The 22956-nt window shown below is 34.3% G+C and overlaps 1 protein-coding gene and 2 long non-coding RNA genes across 4 annotated transcripts in view; 2 read left to right on the top strand and 1 right to left on the bottom strand.

The window, feature by feature from the left end:
- KCNQ (KCNQ potassium channel) overlaps positions 1 to 22956 on the bottom strand; it is a 63425-nt gene that overhangs the window by 20852 nt on the left and 19617 nt on the right. The window lies entirely within an intron of this gene.
- Positions 7052 to 22956, top strand: part of LOC149268439 (uncharacterized) — a 77436-nt gene continuing 61531 nt past the window's right edge. Inside the window, exon 1 of the long non-coding RNA XR_016270315.1 lies at positions 7052 to 7673. This is a non-coding gene — a long non-coding RNA (uncharacterized LOC149268439). The remainder of the gene's footprint in view (positions 7674 to 22956) is intronic.
- On the top strand, positions 12691 to 13987 carry LOC149268441 (uncharacterized). Its single transcript, XR_016270314.1, has 2 exons — positions 12691 to 13744; positions 13806 to 13987. It is a non-coding gene; the product is annotated as an uncharacterized LOC149268441 (long non-coding RNA).

Here is a 22956-nt window from a genome sequence, read left to right as displayed (position 1 = left end):
CTCTAGTATATATTTAATACATATATATACAATATACATATTATATACACATTCATATACATGTATATCTACTCATACTCCTTTCGCATTTTCCACTCTAATTAACATAACATCTAGCTGAGCTTTTGATTTACATTCGAAATACAATTGTTTTCAGCCTTGAAGAAGTCAACAATAAACAATAGTTAGCAAACATCATAAAAACGACCCAAAACAAAGTAAGAATCAAGCCAGTCATGACTCATTCGCAGTTAAGCAGAGCTCCAATTGAGGCATAACAAAGTTTTTCTTTTTTTTTTTTTTACTTATAATCTAAAAAAAAAATAAACAACTCATATTAAAATAGTCAACAGAATTTCGTGAGGCTCATTGTACACATCAATTATGTCTTTATTAATATACGGTCCAACGAACCATATCGTTCATATGTATCTCAGACATTTGAAGGCGTCACACATATACGTATACTGTGGTATATACATATATGTGTGTGCAGACAATGCCTATATGTCTAGTCTATAATTATCTGTGGAAAGTCGCATTATTCGAAAATGCGATTTTGTTATGGTTTGACCGGCGTTTGTTTTGAGTGACACAGAGAGAACGACAAATAAGCCATTTGTCAATAGATTTTTAACTCAGTCGAGAAAATCGTTTTAATAATCCATCATATGTCATTATTATTAGACTGTTTAGAGTCGCGTTTAATAAGTGTGAACAAAGTATGTTTGATTGTTTCTTGTTATCGGTTTGTCATTTCGGATTATTGTTATAGTAAAAGGGTGTCAACTGAAAGGGAGTATAAGTAGTAGAAATGGGGTATATCAGTTTTGTGAAAAAGGTATCTTTATGAAGACTTGATATGTGTTATATAACTCTGTCTGCAGCTAACACACTTTCATATCTCTTCAAAAAGAATCATGCATGTCGACTTCAGTCAGATAAAATATATACTTAGATCTATTTTAGAGTAAAGAATTTTCTGAACAGTTACATTCATATTAGTAATTTTCTTCCTAAAAATATTATATTGCATATCTATAAAAGATAGACTTTGTAATAGATTGAACTGTTTACGTAGCTTGAGCGCGTATTCTGCAGTCAGTTTCGCCCGGCTGAAATTTGTTTACTTTTTTTCTATTTGATTTTATGAACTTAAATTGTTGTAATTCGAGATTCCTAAAAAATTTTTGTTGTTGTAATTAGAAAATGTTAAATATACATATATATAGACATAGACATATGTATATAAAGTGAATTTATTTGGTGAACGCAATTTTATGGCCAATTGGTGTTTACAAAATTGTTCAATGTGTATAAACGTGCATATACTATATATGTATGTATATAGTATATTTAATCAAAGCAAAAACCCAAATAAAAACCAATACGAAATTTATTCAAATCAATTGCGTCAATAAATCCGCCTAAGCTGCATTGTTGTTGCTGTTGTTGTTGTTGTTGTTGTATCTTCTTCGTGCTCGTAAAATTCTAGAAATATTTCGTGTTTTACACAAATGGAAATTTTGACTTTTCGTATGCCCGACAGTGCACAATTTTAACGACTTTAATACGTACATAAACAATGGCCGCTATAAGAAAAGCAATTTTCCCGTCTCAAGCAAGAAAGTCTAGACAGTTTTTGTCATCGTTTTATCACATTTTTTTTTCGTCAAATTATTACAAGTTTTTCTTTATATATATTTTCGTTTGTATGTGTATGTGTGTGTGTGATAACATGCGTTATACTTGAGTTTGACTGTGGTTGCTGCCTGCGAGTTGTTCGGTTCGGTCTTGTGTTGAACAAGTGGTTAACCTTGCGTATGAGTAATGTTTTCTTTATCTGCTTCATTATGCCCGAGTTTTTCCAAACAGTTGTTGATTTGTTACACATCAGCAAATAGCAAACGTATCGAATATGTTTTATAGACGAGATTTATAACTTTGACCCGTTTTTGTCAGCAAGCAGCAAGAGAGAGAGAGAGAGATAGAGAGATAGTGAGAGTGAGAGAGAAAAGTAGAACATAAATAATTTTCTTATGCTCATAAATTCGTAGCCAATAAATGTGTCTATTTCATTTCGTTTGTCAGACGTTGGCAAATTGGCAAATTGACAAATTGCATAAATGACCCGCATTGAGCGTTATGGCGGCTTGATTGACTGATTGGCTGATTGATTGATTGACTGTCCCACCGAAAATGATAGTGCGGCTGTCGTTGACAGCACTCATTAGTCGCAATAATATTTACACTCGACCAGATAAAACGTTTCCAATTTAAATGTCCACCGATTTTATTTCTCATGCTTTTTTATACCCTGTAAATGTGAAATATAGTCGAAAATGACAGTCATTAAATGGCTGGCAGTTTGAAATATGTTTGCCATATTTTGTTTTTGCGGCCACTGATTATGGAGTGTGGCGGCTCGTCTAGGAGAAACATCTAGATGAATTTATATGAACTGCATGTATATATTCCCTATATATATTTGACTATTAATCTTATTGCTCTACTAATATTAATGTTCCCTGTCAATTTTATATATCTTGCTTCATTCATTTCATTCAGCTTTTCGTTAATATTTTTCTATATAAACAGCTGCTATTAGACCTCGCCTAATGAACCTATTATCCAGTTTTCTGCACCAACTTACCTTCTATAAAATAAACTGTATTTCAAATGAGCTTACTTAATGAGTTAATTTCCTATAATAGCTGTCTAATTGGGCTAGTTTTTATAAGAGCTGCCAAGAGCTATGTGTTACATATTACAAAAAAAAAAAAAATAAATAAATAAAAAATAAAAAAAAAAAAATAATAATAATAATAATAATAATAAAGTTTTTTTTTTTCAAAACTTTGGTAGTCAAAACTCGGAAATCTACTGTAGAAAAATTTCATATGAAAAGTATCCTAAATATAGAATTTATTTTATATTTTAACCGCCTCTATCTATAAGAAAAGCAACTTCTGAGCTCCTATATTTTTCCCAGACATGTAAAATATAATGAGAATAAATAAATAGATTTTATTTATTAATTATACTATAAATATAACTACAAAAATCAAACATTATTTCATTTTTCAGAGAAGTCTTTTCTTATATTTGATTTGTTTATTTGTTTATTTTATGTCTATTATGGCCGTTTTTTACAGGGTATTTTGGTAGTCCCTTGTGGATTCATTTACATAGATTTTCTTGTTTATCACCTCTTTTTGCCTTCATTTTTTACGCTTCAAATAATCTTGTTGCTTTTGTTGCTCTCTTTGTTGTTGTTGTTGCTTTTGTTGTTGGGGCCATCAGCGTTAATTTAATATGCGACATTTGCACTTTTCGGTGCGAGCCAGCGATAACCCAATGTTGTTGTTGTTGTTGTTGTTGCTGTTGTTGGTTGTCACCCACAGCGGATCGGTATCAATTTCTGGGTCGGTGTTTGGTATCTTTGCCCTCCAGTACCCAGTGGCTCTTATTATTATTATTATTATTATTATTTGGTGGTTGTTGCTACTATTTTGCAGCGCTGGGTTCAATTAAATTGATGCACTTCGTGCTTGGCTCGTAAAAATAGCTGAAATTGCTATATGCTTGAGGTAGTTTTGTAATGCCAACAGCTTGACTTTACGACACACGTATAAACAAAAAATCATAAAATAATAAAAGAAGGGGCTAAGAGAGTCACTTAAATGTAATTTATAAGAATATTTTTAAGAGCACTTAGACCAAACGTTATTTATAATGCAAGTAGAGTTTAAATATTTGAAGAAAATAGAAAGCTGTGAAAATGCATTTGAATAAATTTCCGTTAAATGTCCAAAAATAATTTTTATTTATTAAAATACCGGACTAATTTGATAATTTAATTAAAAATATTCTGGTCTATTTTATTTAATTATATACATATATTAAATTCGTTGTTTGTACGGAATTTTCTAACTATTTTAGAATTAAAATTTTTAAAATAATTAAACCACAAATATTTATCCCATAAATATAGGGAAATGGCTTAAGTATTTCCCTCAACATTTTCAGATACCATTGGATGGAAAAATACATTAAATTGCCAAATTTCACTTTTAGCTAATGCCATTAAAACTTCATTCATGCTGCCAATTATTTAACTGTTTGGCTATCAAATCGAAGTTTATCTCATTTTCAAATTAATAATAGCCATAAACTAAACATTGAAACGATGACTCACTGCCAATGCGGACAGCTGATAAAAGAGAACGAAATAGGAATATAAATTGCAAAAGAGAGATTTTATATATATATACATATATATATGTCTATGTATGTATAGAATGTTTTACTTAAGCTGGTAATAATCGGTTTTGATAGTGGCTTAAAGAGCATAAAGTTGTTGAATTATTAAGCAGTAGAGAGACAAAAGGAGACGAGTCGAGTCAAGTCGAGTCGAGGTGAGTCGAGTCGAGTTGAGTCAAGTAGAGAAGACGCCCTCAGAGAGACCTTCGTTTCAATTGCACTTTCTCAAACATTTGCCATTGCAACTGCAGTTGGCAAATGCATTTGAGCTCATTATATGCAATTAGTGGGCCTCTCTTTCACTTGGCCGGGCCATAAAGCAATAACTGGGCCGGTCAAGCCAACTTGTTAACTGAATTATTCATAACCAGCTCAGGCAAAGGCGTAACACACCATATTTCCCATACATATAGATATATATCTATATCTATATATATACATATATATATCTGTATAGTATATCTCTCACCGTATGTACATATATATGAAGCAGTGCTTGATATACTCTAAGGGCGCAATTAATTTGCTGGCAATAATGAAATCTAGGACAAAATGTTGGCAAAAGGAAATCGTTGACAGTTGGCTTACAAGCACAAGTTGAGTGTTCTTCTGTTTTTCTCTGTGTGTTATTTTTGCTCTATGCTTGACATGAGCTTGAGCTGATAGACGAACGGATTTCCTGTACATAATATATATTATTCACATCAATATAGTTAGATTTCTTTGAAGGGACTTAAAGGTGAATTGCTACAAAATGTTATTTTTATTTTAATTCTGTTATTTATCCCATAATTGATATGTATGATATATAGTTCGATCGATAATATATTTAAGATAGGTTTATCGATCAGTTTGATAGACATCTATAGCTTGCGTATGTATGACATAGGTTTAAGTGCAATTACTATAATATTTAAAAATAATATAGTCTCCGAAATACTATCAATAAATCGATTAGATATGCTATCGATATGAATGTGTTAAGCAACATTCTATCGAAATTAATATACCGATATATGCATATAGTTATTTTCCTGTTTATATAAGTTGATTGCATTAAAATCCTATAACTAAATTATATTTTACATGAGATTGATAAATTATCGATAACTCCAACAGTAGGCAGATCTATAAGATCATGAAATGCATTTCAGTATTAATATCGAATATCTACTTGTGATAATTCTTTCCTGTTACGCACCTAATTCCTAGCCTTGCATACCCTATATAGCATATAGTTTTACCTGTAGAGTATGTGCTATGTTCGCTGTCCTGAACACCTTGCGCAAAACTTTCACAGTCCCAGATTGAAAATGCGAAATCATTTGTCAGCTTCAGATTGCAGCTACACACACGTAGGCAAATTTCTTTTGCCCTAGATGCGACCAAATGGGCCAAAACGAAACTGCCTGAACAGGTGCATATAGCCAAATAGATGAATCGTTGCAATGGCACATCAATTGTTGGCATTCCCACTCCGTTGCAGACGGTTTGCTTTTTAGAGTCTCATGTTTTAATCAAACTAAAATACTATGGCAAAAAATTACACTTAGCTGGATTTTTTTTTTTTTTTTTGCTACTACTTCTTCGTCTTGTTATAGTCTTTCTCTTGTATTTTCCATGTCGTTCTCTTTGAAGTCCTTCCGGCAATGCATGCTCGAAAGCGCAAAATATTCAGAATTCCTGCGTATGTCTGCATTTTACATTTGCCTCAGGTTTTTGTGGATGAAATATATATAAATTGCAGAAGCCTGTTAAGTGGGTTGCCTAGCATAATAGCACAATAATCCCAGCTCGAGCATTGGTGTTGAATTTGAGCCAAGGTGATTCTAGATTAAAAGTTTCAGCCGCCAGCCAAGAACTTCAACAATCAAACATAATTGCTTAAGTTGCCAAGGAAGTCTGTTTATATATTCAACTTTAACGCGTGCCATGGCAATTGCTTTCAGCTTAGAGATACTAGAATTTATTCCACAATTTTTTTTTGCCGTTTGGAAAGGTCAAATATAATAGAATTTCGTTGGCTTACTTGAGAGGGAGAAGAGATTGATATTAAGTATACGCCTTGTGAAGTCTGCTTTGCATACGTAGACGAAGTTTTCGAAAGTTTGTTAAAGTGGATCAAAGGTTGGAGATATTAAATACACTACATTAGGATTGTATTATTAAAAATATTTTATATAAGATATTTTATGTATAGTATATAATTTTAAATATTTTATATATAAAATATATATCGATAAATCGATAACTCAGCTCTCAATTTTAACTAATCCAATTTTTTATTAAATAATATTAACATTTAAAATTTCAGCATCAATATCATATATAATTAGAAACATTTACAGCTGTCCGTCTATAGCTATAGCTAAGTATAGCTCGCTATAATTTAGCGGTAACTCAATTCTTTAGAGAATATAATTTAGCCATAACTCAGTCAACATTACACTTTGATAATTATTGTATACCATCAAAAAATATCTACAATTTTAGCCTAATTGCTATTTGTATAATTTCGATTGATTGCTGGAGATAGATTATCGAGCTGTAGATACGAGCATGGCTAATACATTTATTGAGTGCTGTTTATCAATTTGGCGGCGCTGTGGCCGACGTAATTGAATGTGAATTCGTTTCGTTACAATTTTCCATCGATGCGATGATCCGCATAATGGTTGGCAATTTTCCATTTGGTGGCACGCTGATTAGTGTATATTTTGTGGCATGCCACAAAGTTATCAAATATGCCGCCTCAATGAATCACTTTAAGTACGCTAATTTGCTCGCCTAACCATTTGGCATTATCTGCGCTCAACTTTTCTTTATTCTTACTCTTCCTACTTTTTCTTTTTTTTGTGGGTATTTTTATATCATTTGCATATTTCGAGCACAGATCTTTGTTGCTGTTATTGTTGTTGTTGCTGTTGTTGTGGTGGTTTTTGTGTTGGTCTTCATCAATCAAATGTTTGTGCTCTGGGCACCCCAAAACAATTGCATATTCATTGTAATTTGTTTGAACAGCTGTCGTCCGAAGTGAAATTCAAACAGCAACTGAATTTTGCGTCGGCAGATGACAGCAAGTATTCGCAATAGCAGCGGGCGGGGGAATGGGGTTGGACGTGAGGCCTTTTGTTTGTAGACAGATTATTTAGATGTTACCTTCGACTTTAAAGCGACACGCAAATGGCTAATGATAATTACGTAAGTGGTTGTGGCTTTGACTGCCAATGCGGCTGCGGTGCCGCTGTGGTGGCGGTGGCGGTGCTGGAGGCGGTGGCGGTAGCGGCTGCGACAACGACTGCGGCTAAGGTGGCTGCCCAGCGTGTCGCAATTGACGAGCAAGTTCAGTGTGTGTTTGTCCAGTGGCAAGTGGTAAATGACACTGGCTTAAAGTAGCCATGGAAGCTCGGGTAAGTTCGAGTGAACAACTACAAATGCTTGATTAAAGTTAATTATCAGAGCTTTAAGCTTGGTGTGCGGCAGATCTTCCAGTGTGTTGATTGAAGCTTTGGGAGCTTTTTGAGTAGGTTTTTCGTGTAGGCTAAGTTAAAGTAAAAGTTTTATATAAAAAGTAGAATCTCGTTTGTCACATATACATGATGCTTTAATGAGCTTTATTTGTCACAGATTCTATAATTAAGTACTAGCGGCTTTAATGAGCTTTAATGATCTGTATTTGCTCCCAAAGATTTTATATAACAGAATGACTCTCTTCCTGGGCTTTACATATGCCAGACTTACATGCTAGCCACTTTAGGCTTTAGTGAGATTTTAAAAATATTTTCTATGAAAAACAGCTTTTAGTGATCTTTTTCCCATAACAAATAACATCATTTAAGTTTTATACAAAATCGTATATTTTTTCGATTCAACTATTTCCTCCGCTAGAATTATTTGATGTGAAGCTTTAATCAACTTTAACTTACGGAAGAGCTTTAATGTAAAGTACCTAAGGCAAGCCCATTCAAATTGCAGATTAAGATGCTCTACATATATGAGCTTCTACAATTATTTGTTATGAAACTTTAATAAACTGATAACTAAAAGTTCTTAGTTAAAACTAGTCGAGAAAGTTACTTTTTCATAGGCAACTTTTCCTGTTTCGTTTTTCTTTCAGTTAGTTTTATCAGCTGCTAATTGCTGAAACTCGTTCAGCTAATGTTATTAGCGCTTTGTTGTGCTGAAACTAATCCACATTTAACGCTTGATGCGCAACATGAAGGTGGCTCCATCAAAAACTGACATACACAAACACCACACACACACACGAACACACGCGCATGCACAACGGAAATAACACAGCGGCAGGCATAATTATAATTATCATCAAATTGAGTTACGTTGTCAGCTGCAGCATGAGCACAACGGGGCGTATGAGTAATAACAACTATAATATACACAGCCATAAATACACACAAATGTCAACTGTTAGTTAGTTAGTTAGTTAGGTGGTTGGCTAGTTGGCTGGGTGGATACCTATATACATTAATATCCAACCACATGCATCAGCCTGTGCATACGGCTGTTATTGTTAAATGCATTTTGCACTTGTGATTCGTTTAGCTGGCAGCCTTGGGCTACGGTTGGGCCACTTAGTTTGCCTTTACATTTCCAGCTAAATAGTTTCAAAGCGCTCACAAATATTTACTCAAGCTCACGCACACGCACACACACATACATACACATATATAAATATATGTATATCAACATTTTCAGGTTTATTTGTACATTTTCCATTTCCGAGTTAACGAAAAGTTTTCGTTAAGAATCTGAGCATTTCGCATAGCTCTGGCAACCGAAAATTCCTGTTGTGGCAAACTTTTCGAGTTTGCAACTTGGAGCCGCGCATTAGTAAATTGGTTATGGGATTTATGCTTTAATCATGAGCGATTTTATGTCGAACATGTGAGTTAACTCTAATTAAGGGCGTAACTGACATTTTACGTCATTTTAAGCCGTGCGCCAAACTAATTAATCCTTCAGCATAATGCCGTAGTGAGCTTTATTATGATAACGTAATGAGTTGAAAATTTAGGGCATTTTTATGCTCGCTTTTGGGCCAAACTTTTGCGCAACTTTAATATCGTAGCATAGTTTTTGGGGCTTGTCGGTTTTTATATGAAATTTTTAAGGAATTTATTGGCAAATTGCGGTTGGCAAGGAGATATTTTTTGGTTTGATACTAAGCTGAATTTATTACAAAATAATAGTTGAAAAATGGATAGAAGGAAAAGGGAGAGTTATAATGAAAAAGAGTTTTGACAAGCTCTAAAGCTATAATATATTGATATTGATTGGTATTAATTTAAGATAAGTTAGTCCGTGACATCATCTAGAAATTTACTGCAGGCTACAGATTTTTCGTTGTGATGGTAAATTGCATTAAAAGTTGACTCAGACAGATGTGCTTAAGATATTTGCAAATGGCTATCGTGTTCCTATGCAAATCTCATATAAAATTCTCTTTGAAAATCTATATTTTATCTCGTATTCTTCTATCTTGTATCTTGTATCTTGTATCTTGTATCTTGTATCTTGTATCTTGTATGTTGTATCTTGTTTCTTGTATCTTGTATCTTGTATCTTGTATCTTGTATCTTGTATCTTGTATCTTGTATCTTGTATCTTGTATCTTGTATCTTGTATCTTGTATCTTGTATCTTGTATCTTATATCTTGTATCTTGTATCTTGTATCTTGTATCATATATCTGATATCTTATATCTTTATCTATCTTGTATACTGGTATCTTATCTTGTATCTTGTGATCTTGTATCTTGTTATCTTGTATCTTGTATCTTGTATCTTGTATCTTGTATCTTGTATCTTGTATCTTGTATCTTGTATCTTGTATCTTGTATCTTGTATCTTGTATCTTGTATCTTGTATCTTGTATCTTGTATCTTGTATCTTGTATCTTGTATCTTGTATCTTGTATCTTGTATCTTGTATCTTGTATCTTGTATCTTGTATCTTGTATCTTGTATCTTGTATCTTGTATCTTGTATCTTGTATCTTGTATCTTGTATCTTGTATCTTGTATCTTGTATCTTGTATCTTGTATCTTGTATCTTGTATCTTGTATCTTGTATCTTGTATCTTGTATCTTGTATCTTGTATCTTGTATCTTGTATCTTGTATCTTGTATCTTGTATCTTGTATCTTGTATCTTGTATCTTGTATCTTGTATCTTGTATCTTGTATCTTGTATCTTGTATCTTGTATCTTGTATCTTGTATCTTGTATCTTGTATCTTGTATCTTGTATCTTGTATCTTGTATCTTGTATCTTGTATCTTGTATCTTGTATCTTGTATCTTGTATCTTGTATCTTGTATCTTGTATCTTGTATCTTGTATCTTGTATCTTGTATCTCTATCTCCTCTATTCTCTGTTTTTTCTCTATCTCTATCTGCCATTTAATGCCCGTCATTTGTATCTAATCTCATAAGTTCGACTAAGCAAACATGACTTTGATTTCTGTATTCCGTTTTATTCCGCCTCTCTTAATGGACAATGACTTTTGCTGAAATGCAGTCTGTAGTCTGCAGTGCAATAAAATCGTATTACTTTTGCAAAGGCAAATATCGCTTGGCGTGCGGCAAGAACAAACAACTGTTACTTTCCCTTTGCCATATGTTAACGCCCCAATAACCGTCCCAGGCCGTTCTCCTCCTGTTGCATTCCGAACTTTCATTGTCGTTCGGTTCAGTGTTTGCGCGTGTCAAACAATTGTCACAAGTAATTGCAATTGCGGGCTGTGTCAGATAGACAAGTGAGGGCACGTGAGCGGTAATTAATTGGAAATGTCAAGCATCGAGACATTCGAGATTGTCAACCTGTTATCAAGTGCAAATATGCAGCCATCTAAGTGGCATGGCTGTCAATCAACCCGCAGCTATTCTCACATTTATGATATGCAGACGTCAAAGGCAAAAAAAAAAAAATGAAGGAAAATGAGGAAAAACCGAAAATGTTTAAGCGTCGCCTATCGACTTTCCTGCTGGGCTTGGCAGGTGTATGGGTGCTAGGTGGCATGCAACATGTTGCAAACCGACAATTAGCTGCCTCTACGACTTCTTGCTGCCACATTATGTGCCAAGCCCTGCCCAGAGTAGGCAGCGTGTGAGCAAGAGTGCGCTTGCCCTAAGGGACCGACGCGTTGTCATTTCTTATGGCATTCAACTTAATTGCAAAAGGTGTGCTCGGGGGTGACTTCATATGTGTGTGTGTGTGTGTGTGCGATAGTGGGTGACTCTGGCGCAACGTTGCGTATGAGCAACTTTTGAATAATTAACTCACTTCAATGGCACTCGCTACGTTTTTGTGTCTTCCTCCCGCTCTCTCTCTCGGTCTCTCCCTCTCTCTCTCTCGCTCTCAACTTTTGTGGCCCTTTTTGCCCACTTCTTGGCTGTTCATATTTGTGGCACAGTTTCTGCGGCTGCCACTTGATGTGGAACGTTATAAAGTAAAACCGCGCTGCAAGATCATTTGATATGCATAAATTAAAATGCAACCGCTGCACACACATACACACACACACAGCTTCAGCTACTGTTGCCGACTCGGCTCGACAGCTCCTCTTGTCAATGCAGCCATTTTGCAATGTTCTTAATGGAAGCTGCCAATGTGTGTGTGTAGGGGTGGCTGGATGCATGTCCATGTGCGTGTGTTCGTGTGTAACGGCATTTTGTATAAAATACACGCTGACTTCATAGCCTTCGATATAATATTGCATTTTTGGCCTTTGACACTTTGCCAATAACTTTGCCTACAAAAACTATATTTTCATTAACACTCAGGCATAACCACATACCCACACACACACACACACACACACATACAGCAAGTAGACAGCAAAAAATAAGCCAAGTTTCTTTTAAGTTGCAGTTTATAGTAGCTTAAGCTCTTCAGCTTATAAGAGCCTTGTTTTCTTTTTTCTCTTTTGTTTTTTTCATGGAAAAACTTTGTTAAGCTGAATTTTGAGTGAAGAGATTTTAGGAAAATTATTTTTTTAAATCAATATAAATATTAAAGAGATATGAGCTGTGGAAGGGCTAAGCGTGAGTATACGAGTTTAGTGTATACACATTGAAATATATCAAATATTTTTATCTAAATTGAAGCATTAAAATCAAAGTATGAATATTTTGAGAATTTATTATTGAATTAAATATTCAGCATGAATAATTTAATTATTTCAATAAGTTACAATCAATAAATAATTTAAAAAAACTTATATGTATAATATTGAATTTCTAGTACTACTTTTTCTATGAAAAAATAATTCTTAATAATTCATTTCCTTGCAATCTATTCTAAGCAAAAAGTAAAAAATTGCTCATAATTCAATAGAAAAAGTACAGTTTTATTTGTTTTAATTTTTTGTATGAACACCAATTCATATATATACATACAAGTATATATATAAATAAAGCTGATTAAAATATATACTGAGAATATTACAAAGCTTTCAAACATTTTTTAAAGTATAAAAGATCCACCATAAAAACTAATAAAATTAGTTTGGCAGCTTTCAAAATTACTTTTGGTGGCGAAATATTCGACAAACGGGATTTTCAAAAATCAATTTGCCAAAAAAAAAGAGAGAAGATACTAAACGTGTTTGAAAGTTGTCAAAGTTTGGCAAGTTTTTTGGCAGCGCTTGCAGCAAAGTGCTACCGCTGTTGCAGCAGCTGCGCCAGTTGCAAGTTTGATGAACCCCCCCTGAGAGAGCTGAGTTCGGGTATCAAACCCTGGGCCAATGTCGCATTGCTGAGCCATTGACATTGGTTTTGATATTGCTCGAATTATTCAGTTTCCTTTTTTCTCGTTTTCTTTCGCGAGCTTGTTGCTTGTTGCACGTTGTCAGTTGTCATGCATATATATATGTGTGCATATATCGGAATCGATATTATTGATTTATGGCTCGACCTTACATATGGCCAATATGTATCTGTATATACATATATAATTGTATTTGCGCATATTGCGAATGCAAAATGCTAGCCGTATTGTCATTACGGCTGATTGACCAATCCAAAGTCGCATGTCATGTAAATATTTGCAATTACCCAAACGAATGGGTGTAGATATACCCATATATCTCAATATATACAATATAGATATCTGTGTAGGTACGTTGCTGATTTTTGCATTTGACTGATTCAGCAGAAATCTCACTTTGATGGCATCATTACAGATTACTGCGGAAGGCAATCATTAAAGCAGTTGCGCATCAAAGGCAGCCAATCACAGGGCTACATCTGTCAGATCTACTCTATATAAATTGTATATATCTGTCAGTCAAAAAGTCGGTTTTTCTTGTTTTTTTTCTTCTCTGTTTTGTTGGCTAAAGTTAGTTGGCGTGAATAATTTCCACTAAATACAATAAAACCATTTAGCTTGGGGCGCTCGAAATTTACATAGAAATGAAAGCCTCGCAACCGGAACTGTGCCACAAAATAATAATAAAAAATACAAGTGAGTGACTCGTAGTAGACTACAAGATACCCTATGTGACGACATGTGAGGTTGATTCTAGTATAGAAATAGAAATCATGGAGCTACTCGAGACTTTGGGGGCGAAAGGGAAGAAGAACATTATTCGTGGCTGTGCGTAGCTCAGGAGAGCTTAGTACCCAAATTATATATCTCCAGCTCTTACAGTTTACGAGACATATATATAAGAAATTTCACAAATTATTATGATAAAATAAAATAAATTTTTACCATTTTTAGAAAATTTTACACTTAATCGAAAAAATATTATTAATTACTAAAATATCTAGCAAGATATATCTACTGTGAGTTTCAATAGTTCTAGATCTTTTAGAGAATCAATCAGATAGACAACAAAAATATAATCATTGGGATTGCGATGGTTGAAGCTCCCTCCCTAAATCATTCATAACTCAAGAAAATTTCTGTTCCACAAACAACATACCCAATTGTCTCTTTCTGATTGAGTTTGTAGGGTATGAAAAAAAGTTGATGAGCTTCTGTTTTGTGGGCTCTGGTTTAAGGGCCAGCACTGGAGAGGGGGGCGGCGCTGATGCCCGCCCGCGGATGTAAATAATAAAAAGCACATTAAACAGCATTTTCTTTCATTTCGAAACGACAACGAAAACGAAAACGAAACAATTCCCAGTTTCATTCGTACTAGGGCACATACAAATATACACATAAAACACGCACACACACACACACACATAGAGAGTCCAGCCCAAAAAGTATGCTATATTTGTTGTTCTTGTTCTTGTTCTCGTTGTTGTTGTTGTGGTTGAGGCTGCTTACTGTGTCGCTTTGACACTTGGGCAGCCGCATTACTTGAAGAGGGAGAGAGAGCAAGAGAGAGTGAGAGTGAAAGAGAGGGAGAGCCACTGCGGCTACGGCCCACTTACGGAAATGCACTTTGCACTTAAATGGACATTAGATTTCGCCATGCAGTTCATTATAACATCATCAGCCGATGACCACTCAAAAGTGTGAAGCATTTAAAAGGGGTGGGGGGAGTATATTACTTAGATGTGTGTGTTTTGAGGAACTGTTGGAGATTTTTTTGAAAAGCGAAAGAGACTCACAAATTAATATACATTTTAAATAATTATATATAATAAAATAAATTATTAATAATAATAAGGCTACGTTTATCAAGAAATTATAAAACATAAATAAATAAATAAATATATTTTAAATATGTATAGAAAAAATATTAGTATTTATAGTTAAACATTCAAATAATGAAAAAACAAAATGAATAATAATAGTACTATTCTAATGGATAAAGAGATGATAAATTTCATTAAAAAAAATATATATATATTTATACAAATTTATAAATAAAACGAAGAAATTTGAAAATAATTTTGATAAATATTTTTCTTTTTCAATTAATTGTATAAAAAATGTAAGACAATTTTTTTTATCGTATTTTCATCAAATATATAATTAATGAAAAATTCATATTTTTAAGCAATACAAAGAATGCAAATTATTTTACGTTCTTCAATGAATAAAATATGTACAAAATAGCAACATAAATTGTTTTAAATATATACATAAAAAAATAATATAAAATGTTTATTATTTTATATTCTTTAACAATTAAAATATAAACAAAATAATAAACCAAATAAATTGTTTTAAATATATGCATAAAAAAATGTTCACGTTGTAAAGTATTCAGTGTACATTTTTGAATAATTCTTACTAAACTTAAAATTGAATCAAAATCCCAACAAATTGTACCAAAATTTAAGCTTCAATTGTGTTTTTTTAAACGCTTGACTTAATTAAAATTCGCAAAGAGATATTAATTTGGATGCATGTAAAATATGCAAAGGGGAGAACCGCGTTCGTTATCTCACGTAATTTTTTAATAAATATGTAATTCGTGGAGAAACGTACAAACTAAGCAGATAATGTCTAAATTATGAATGTTTGCAAACGAATAATGAAAACTGTGCCAATCTCTAGAGCATAAAAGCTTCGTTATTGCCCAATTACTTGGGGCTTTCTCGTGTTTTGTATCGTGTTCTCCGTTGCTTTTCTTTTTGGCTTGTTTTTCCGTGTTTTGCGGCCGGAACATGAACGTTGGCTTTGCCCCGCAGACGTTTGCTGCTTAAATGTGGCAGCTGCTACTTGGGGCCACTTGCAGCATTGCCTGGCACTTTTTGTTGTAGCTGTTGGTTTTCCCCCATTTTTTTTGTTTTTTTGTTTAGTTGTTTTTTTTTTTATGCCTTTCATTTTCATGTCCAATTTCGCATTTGGCGCACGCTGAGCCTAAAAGACTGCACTTGAAAATTTTATGGGCGCTGCAGTAGTTTTTGGGGCCCGGCCCTGCGCCGGAGTCGAGTGCGGCCCGGACTTGTGAGTTACTGCCAACTGGCTGGCTGAGTGGCTGACTGGCATTATGTGGCCTTTTTTTTGATGATCAATTTTATGATGACTCTGGTTGCGCTCTGTCTGGCTGGCTGCAGCCGTGCCACATATGCCACTCGGCTCCCAATGGCATTGCCTCACCGTCTTCTCAAATGAAATGTGAAATGTAATCCAGCGGCTGCCAAGTGCCATGTTTATTTGCCTGCCCCGGAGTTGGCCAGTGAACCAGCAAAGCATTCAGTCAGCCCAGCACATCACAGTACAGCCAGCTGGCCACAGCCGTCCGCATTTCGGGGGCCAATGTGCCAATTGAGTTTAATTTGTTGAATGCCTTTTGACAGATTTCAAAATTAACTGGTATCACACTCGACTGCATCGCCCAAAAGTAAATGACTCGCAGTTGAGTTGCCGAGTTGCCAGTAGTTATGCTGCCCCATTCCTCCCATTCCGACCATGTTCGTTTGTGTTTCTGATTGAAGGCATTTCACATTCATTCGATTCACAATGACATTGGCTGAACGTGACACTGGATATGGCAGCAAATCTACTGCGTTCAATTTTAGTTGATTAGCTGGAGCCTACGCTCATGTAAGAGAGAGATAGAGACAGAGACAGAGAGAGAGAGTGACAGCCAGAGTTTGAGCAATTATTGTCAAGTTAGCGAACTGAGCTTGGGCATTTTCTAGTCAAATGAAGCCTAATCTGTTTATAGGCTGACTTTCTAAGCTACTTAGAATGCTGTGTTTGTTTTATTATATCAAAGTTTTTGATGTACTTTTTATTATTTATCTAAAGCGCTTTTAAAACTTTTCTGTACTTTTAAATTTGTTTAATGTAATATTGACTATGGCTCTAAAGAAGCTTTAAAAGCAATTTCATTACTTTTGAATGTCTTCAAAGGCTGCCTAAATTTAATAGGTAAATATATATCATAAAGGGCTCTAAATTTTTGCGATTTATTGAGGTATTGCCCAAGAGAGCTGTGCTTTTAGATGTTCTATAATTTTTGTATATTTTTTATTCCATTTTATGGCTTGCTTAGTAGATTTCACGATAGACAAAATGTCTTTAATTTTTTTAAATTTAGAATTTCAGTATTTAGCTGACGGCCACTCATAAACTTATGTGACATTTTTCAGCTGTTTTTCAAGCTGTTTACTAAAAGAAACATCTGTAGTCTAACCAGCTGAAACCGAGTTCTTATTTGAGATTCACGCCTTAAGATTATTGACTATAAAATCTTGAATATGCTTTTGAAGGAAACCAAACTTTTATAAGCTTTCAAAGTATCTATGTAAGTTGATGCAAGTAAAAAATCCTGCTGACACTTAAGAAAAATCAAACATCATTTACAAACTGCTTATAAGACTAAAAGCTTTAATGAGCTTTTAAAGCACTTAGCCGACTGTTAAGCAGAAAAATCAAACAAGCTGATTAGTCCTCTATTATTTTCAATTTAATGCGCATTGAAAGCTCTTTCAGCAGTTCTTATTGAAAATAAATTACACAAGCTATTCTAGCTCTCAGTTCACCTTTCAGCTAGTCTATTCCGAGCTCGGCCAGTTGCTATGTGTTTGCTCTTGCAGATGAGAAGATTTTATTGCACGAATTCACTTGTGAAATTTGATTATGCACATTTTGATGTGGAAATGTAGAGAATATATGTATGTATTTCACAACACACACACACATACAGGCATAAGGGCTATGGTAATGTGAGTCTATGGCATCTCTGGTTGACAAAGTTTGTTTGTGGCTCTATAAATTTTTAAAGACCTCCGGCTAGTTGTAATCATTGATTTGCCGCAACTTACCAAGAACTTTAGTTAAGCCGATTATAGTCAACATTATGTGGCTGATTCTCAATTTATTTATATTGTTTTTCCTTTGGATTTTTTTCCCGGGATTTCCAATGCAAAACAGCTGCTGAGTGTGGCTTTGCGCAGACTTTACTGGTTTAATCTGTTCTCTACCGGCTCGAGCGCTTAATAGCAGCGCACCTTGAAGTCGCTTTTGCCCACTGGGCAAGTGGAATAGTCGAAATGCAATTATTGCATGCAATTAACAATTCGGGCCAAGTTTTAATCTGAGCAGCTCTTAGGCATTTGTGGCTTTATATATGTATATACGTATTTTGCGATTACTTCATTTCAAATTTACGAGCGCTACGCTTGACGAATGCTTCCAAGTAATTTAAGCATTTTAAGTGCAAAGGATTTTCTATGGCCGTTTAAGCAATAGGATTTTGTAGGCAGACAAAAAATAAAGTCGATAATACTCTTTCTAAATATAATATAAATAGTATTATTTGAAAAGAATTTTCCTATTGCTCTTTAACAAAAATTTGAATTTTAATAGAAATATTGTATTCTAAGAAATATATGTTTTGAAATTTATAGCTAAATTACACTCTGAGAAAAATAGTCAAATATTATAGGGATAGATTGGCAACAGTAGTAATATTCGTTACTCAACACTAATCTAGAATTTAATGGAAAATTTAGAATTTAATGTAACATTAGCAACTTACATTGCTGTAGAGAGGATGGAATCATATCATAATTAATTGTTAATTTTTAACCCTATATTTAATTTATTTATTAAAGAAATATTATTTATTTATTTAATTTTGTGCATGGATATTTATGTAGAATTTTTACTCAATGAAAAAATATTTAAAGAAAACATTAGCAATCTGCCTACATAATAGTTTACCAACACTGTTCTGAATTTAACTATTGTTCCATAAATCTATTTAGATAATGTGTGAGCATAGACACCATAAACAATGGTTTAATTGTAACATAAAACATTTTGTGCCTGACTTTCGCCTGTAGCAGCTCATGAATCACATTGTATTGAATATTTCACTAGTTCCATAAATCTTTGCGGGAACATATTAAGACAATATGTATATATTCTGTCAGCTGTTGATATATATTTCCAATTTGTTTCTATTTTTGGCACTGCGAACGCAGGCAATTAGAAATCTTGCTTTCCTTCCTTCTCTGTTATTTTTTTTTTTTTTTAGGTAAATTTATGTCCGGCAAGGCTTTCAACAAGTTGGCAGCGCTCACGGCTATTATTCTTGGTGTCAATACGAGTTGGCGGCGTTTCAATGCCTATTTATTTATCAATTGAAGCATTTCTCAACACTGCAATAAAGGCGAAACACATAATAAATAAAAGAAACAATGAGGTACTCACGGCCAGAGTCTTTTGTTCAAGAAGTAAAATCTATCTACATTTTTCACTTTATATGCTGAGCTTCTTAATTTTTTTTTTTTTTTTTGATAGCGCGCATAAAGTACTTTTATGACTTCACAATTTTTAATGACATTTTCCTTTTCTTTTTTCTGCTAGGGCGCATAGCACAAAGTTTATTAAGTAGCAGAGGAAAAATTACCTTTTTGTTGGCAATTTATTAATGCATTCAGCCATACAACTGAAGTCGAGTCTAATGTATTTGCGATTATGTGAACGCTTAGAGCTAAACTTGTTGTGTTCTTTCCACACATTTTCACATCAATTTTCCAATTGAGGTAGTCGCCCAAATCGCTTTGCCGTGCTTGAGTTGAGCCACGCTGAGCTCAAGCTCAAACGCGAACTCAAATTCAAATTCAAACTCAAATTCAAATTCAATTAGCTGCAATATCTTTAAGGATATCATTAACGTACTTTTGTCTAATGCAAATTCAGTTTGCCCTTGCTGGTGTAGTTTCTGATTAGAAACCCAAACATTGCACAATTACAGTGAACACTCGCTGCGGTTGCCACATTAGCATAATCCGCTGACTTATGTCGGGTCGATTCATTTGCATAAGCTTCGGCACTGTTAACGGGCTTTCGCTCCAAATGGCTGCTAGAAGCAACAAAAGGGGACCTTAGTGCAGCACTACTATAGTTCTCTTTTCCGTATACCCTGCATAGGGAGGGTGTGCTGAAAAGAGTGTGTTGGGCGTGTTAGTGTAGCTAAGAGGGAAGTGTAGCTGCTGCTAGATGTCTAAGCAGTTCACGAGGGTTTTGCATTTGCTTAAGACGATTCAAAGCTCGAAATTTGTATAAGAGTTTCGATATGATATTCAGAGAGTGCCAGGTTAGAGACCCAAGAGAGCTGTATAGGATATGTATACTAGTTATATAAGCGTTTTATAAGAGATAAGACCTTTGGTGCTTAGAGAGCTGTACAAGAGATCTATAAGACTTTTACAAGAGCAATACAAGATTTCTATGAGATTTATATCATATTTGTAAAAGCATTTCTAATTAGCAGTCTAAGAGTTCTTAAAAAGCTGTATAACAGTTTTATAAGAGTTTTATATAATATATGAGCTAAATAAGAGCTGTATACAAGTTCTTTATGAGTGCAGCTGTGTTAAATTATAGCTGCGTAGCAGATGAAAAGTTATGGGGCTGATAAAGAGTAGTATATGATATGTATAGCAGCTATAAGAGGCTTGTAAGACTTTTAAAGAACTGTTCTAAATTCTCAACTAGTTTGTAAAGAATTAAAAAAATTATAAAATATAATGAGACTGATTTCATAAGATTCTTTTTTAATAATATGTTAAATTTTACATATTCTGAAATAAGTAGATGTCATACACTTAGGAAGTATCTGTTTAAAAATGTTCCGAATTTATTTGAGCAAAAATGCTAAGTAGGCACATTTAAGTAAAGCTGCAGAAACCTTTTTAACGGAATTTATGTGTAAACCTATCGAATATCTAAAGCCAGCTTAAACAGGGTTTGCTTCAAGTAGATAAACGTGAAAAATGTCGACTAAATCTTATAGATTATCAAGTTTATGTCTCTATATATAAGGATAGTTGGCTGTAGAGCAAAAGACATAGAGGCTTTATTCGACCTTTCTGTTTAGATCGAATAAGAATTTATATTTTTGTTTGCTGCTTTAAACATTTTAGTTGATAATAAAACCATTAACAATAGAAAATAAAAAAGCCATTAAAATAAGCAAATCTAACAAAAAATTAAACCGCATTTAAAGTTCTCGCAAATCAATAAAGCTCTCTCAAATCTCTCACAAATGATTCATAAGTGACTAACATATAATAAATGAGTAATAATGTAATTGGCATAAACCATTTACCTGTGCACCTTTGCCATTTCAGCTCAGTGAAAGGCTAAATATTAATTCGAAAAGTCATTCAAGCAAAAAATTTCCATATGCATTAAATGAAATTATAGAATCCTTCAAAAGAATATACTTATATATTTATTCAAGCACATTTTAGTGCCCATTAGCTACAGTTAGTCTGTGATGCAGTCTTTATACGCTCAATTAAATGACATTGAAATACTTGTGTAAAATAAATATATATGTATATACATATATATATGTATATGTCTTTATGGACAGACGTTGAGGCGTGTTGGGTATATGTAAGTCAAGTGCAGATCTGCGTGATGTTTTGTTTTTTTTTTTTTTTTTGCCGACAATGAATTTTAATTAGTGGCGCAATGCAATTGCGCTAAAAATAGCAAACTGCCCAGGAAACAACATGAAAGCCGCATTTTCAATGACTTACTAAATATGTAAATTAATGAAACCAAGCCAAAAATGTGGCACAAATGCGCCCCGAGGCGCCTGGGGCGCTTGGCACGGCTAGCTGCGACGAGTGCTAGACTAGAGAATTTCCTTTGAACTATTTTCGTTCGCATGCATATTGAGTGTTGCTTTTTCTTTGCAATTTTTCTCTCTCTCTTTCTCTATCTCTCTCTATTTTTTTTTCGAATACAGTTCAGGTAGGCACTAACAAATGGCAATGTGCAAGTGGAGCCCCTCGCCCCGCCCCCGCCGCCGGCGGCTCACCCTCTGCTCCTTTGCTTCGTATCGTTAGATGGCGCAAGTGCAGCTAACAATGCACTCGAGCCTTGTCGCTGGCTCTTGACATAGCCGCAACAATAACAACAAGCGCAACTAATAACTAACAGCCGGCGCTGGAAATAGTCTAACAGATACTCGAATGCCATCAAAGTGATGTGTGTGTGCGTGTGTGTGTGTGTGTGCCACTGCATTGTATTGTGCAATAGCAGCGACCACGCTGCGTATACGTCATGTGTGTATTGCGGACAACTTTTTAATTTCCTGCGCAAATTTATTTTAATTGCAAACAACTAACACACACACACGCACGCACATACAGACAGCTATATATGTATGCAGCACCCTCTCGTTTACCTGCTCCCCTATTCGCGCATACACCCTTAACATTTGCTTTCTGTGTCATCTGTAATTAATTGTAAATGCATTTTGTTGTAAATTTAATGAAACGCATCTCATTAAAAATTCAGCGAATTAGCAAATAAATTTGCCAAGCTCTTTTGCTATAAGTGCTCGGGAAACGGAAAGGAGAGTATATTGGTTTTACGGATATAAAAATGTAAAGTCAAATATATTTTTCTAGTCTTTTGAGAGTAGAGCCTAGAGTATAGCCGAAGGTCAGAGCGATCGAGGACCCAATCTCCCATATTCCTCCAATCAGATGCCTTGGGATACCATAAGAGTAGACATTTGTTACTCTCTAAGAGTCCGTTACTCCAAAATTTCAGCACTGAATCCCGTAGCCGTAGCCGTATAAAGGTGCCGCATGGATCGCTGCTCTCACTCTTTCATCTGATCGTTCAAATCTCTTTAAACTCCCAAGCGAGTATTCTCCAGTTGCTTACACCCAACTGCAAAATTCTGTCAACTTTTTTCCTGCAGCTGTTTGCATTGTTTTGCTGTTTCATTTAATGTGTTTGCTGTGGTTTTTTTATGTCATTGTTAAAAGCGTTAAATTAGTTGCTAT

The sequence above is a fragment of the Drosophila arizonae genome, chromosome 5 (genome assembly GCF_054131065.1).
Source record: "Drosophila arizonae isolate 15081-1271.41 chromosome 5, UAZ_ARI_1.0, whole genome shotgun sequence".
In the NCBI taxonomy this organism is placed as follows: domain Eukaryota; kingdom Metazoa; phylum Arthropoda; class Insecta; order Diptera; family Drosophilidae; genus Drosophila; species Drosophila arizonae.
This window is presented reverse-complemented; position numbering and strand designations above follow the sequence as displayed.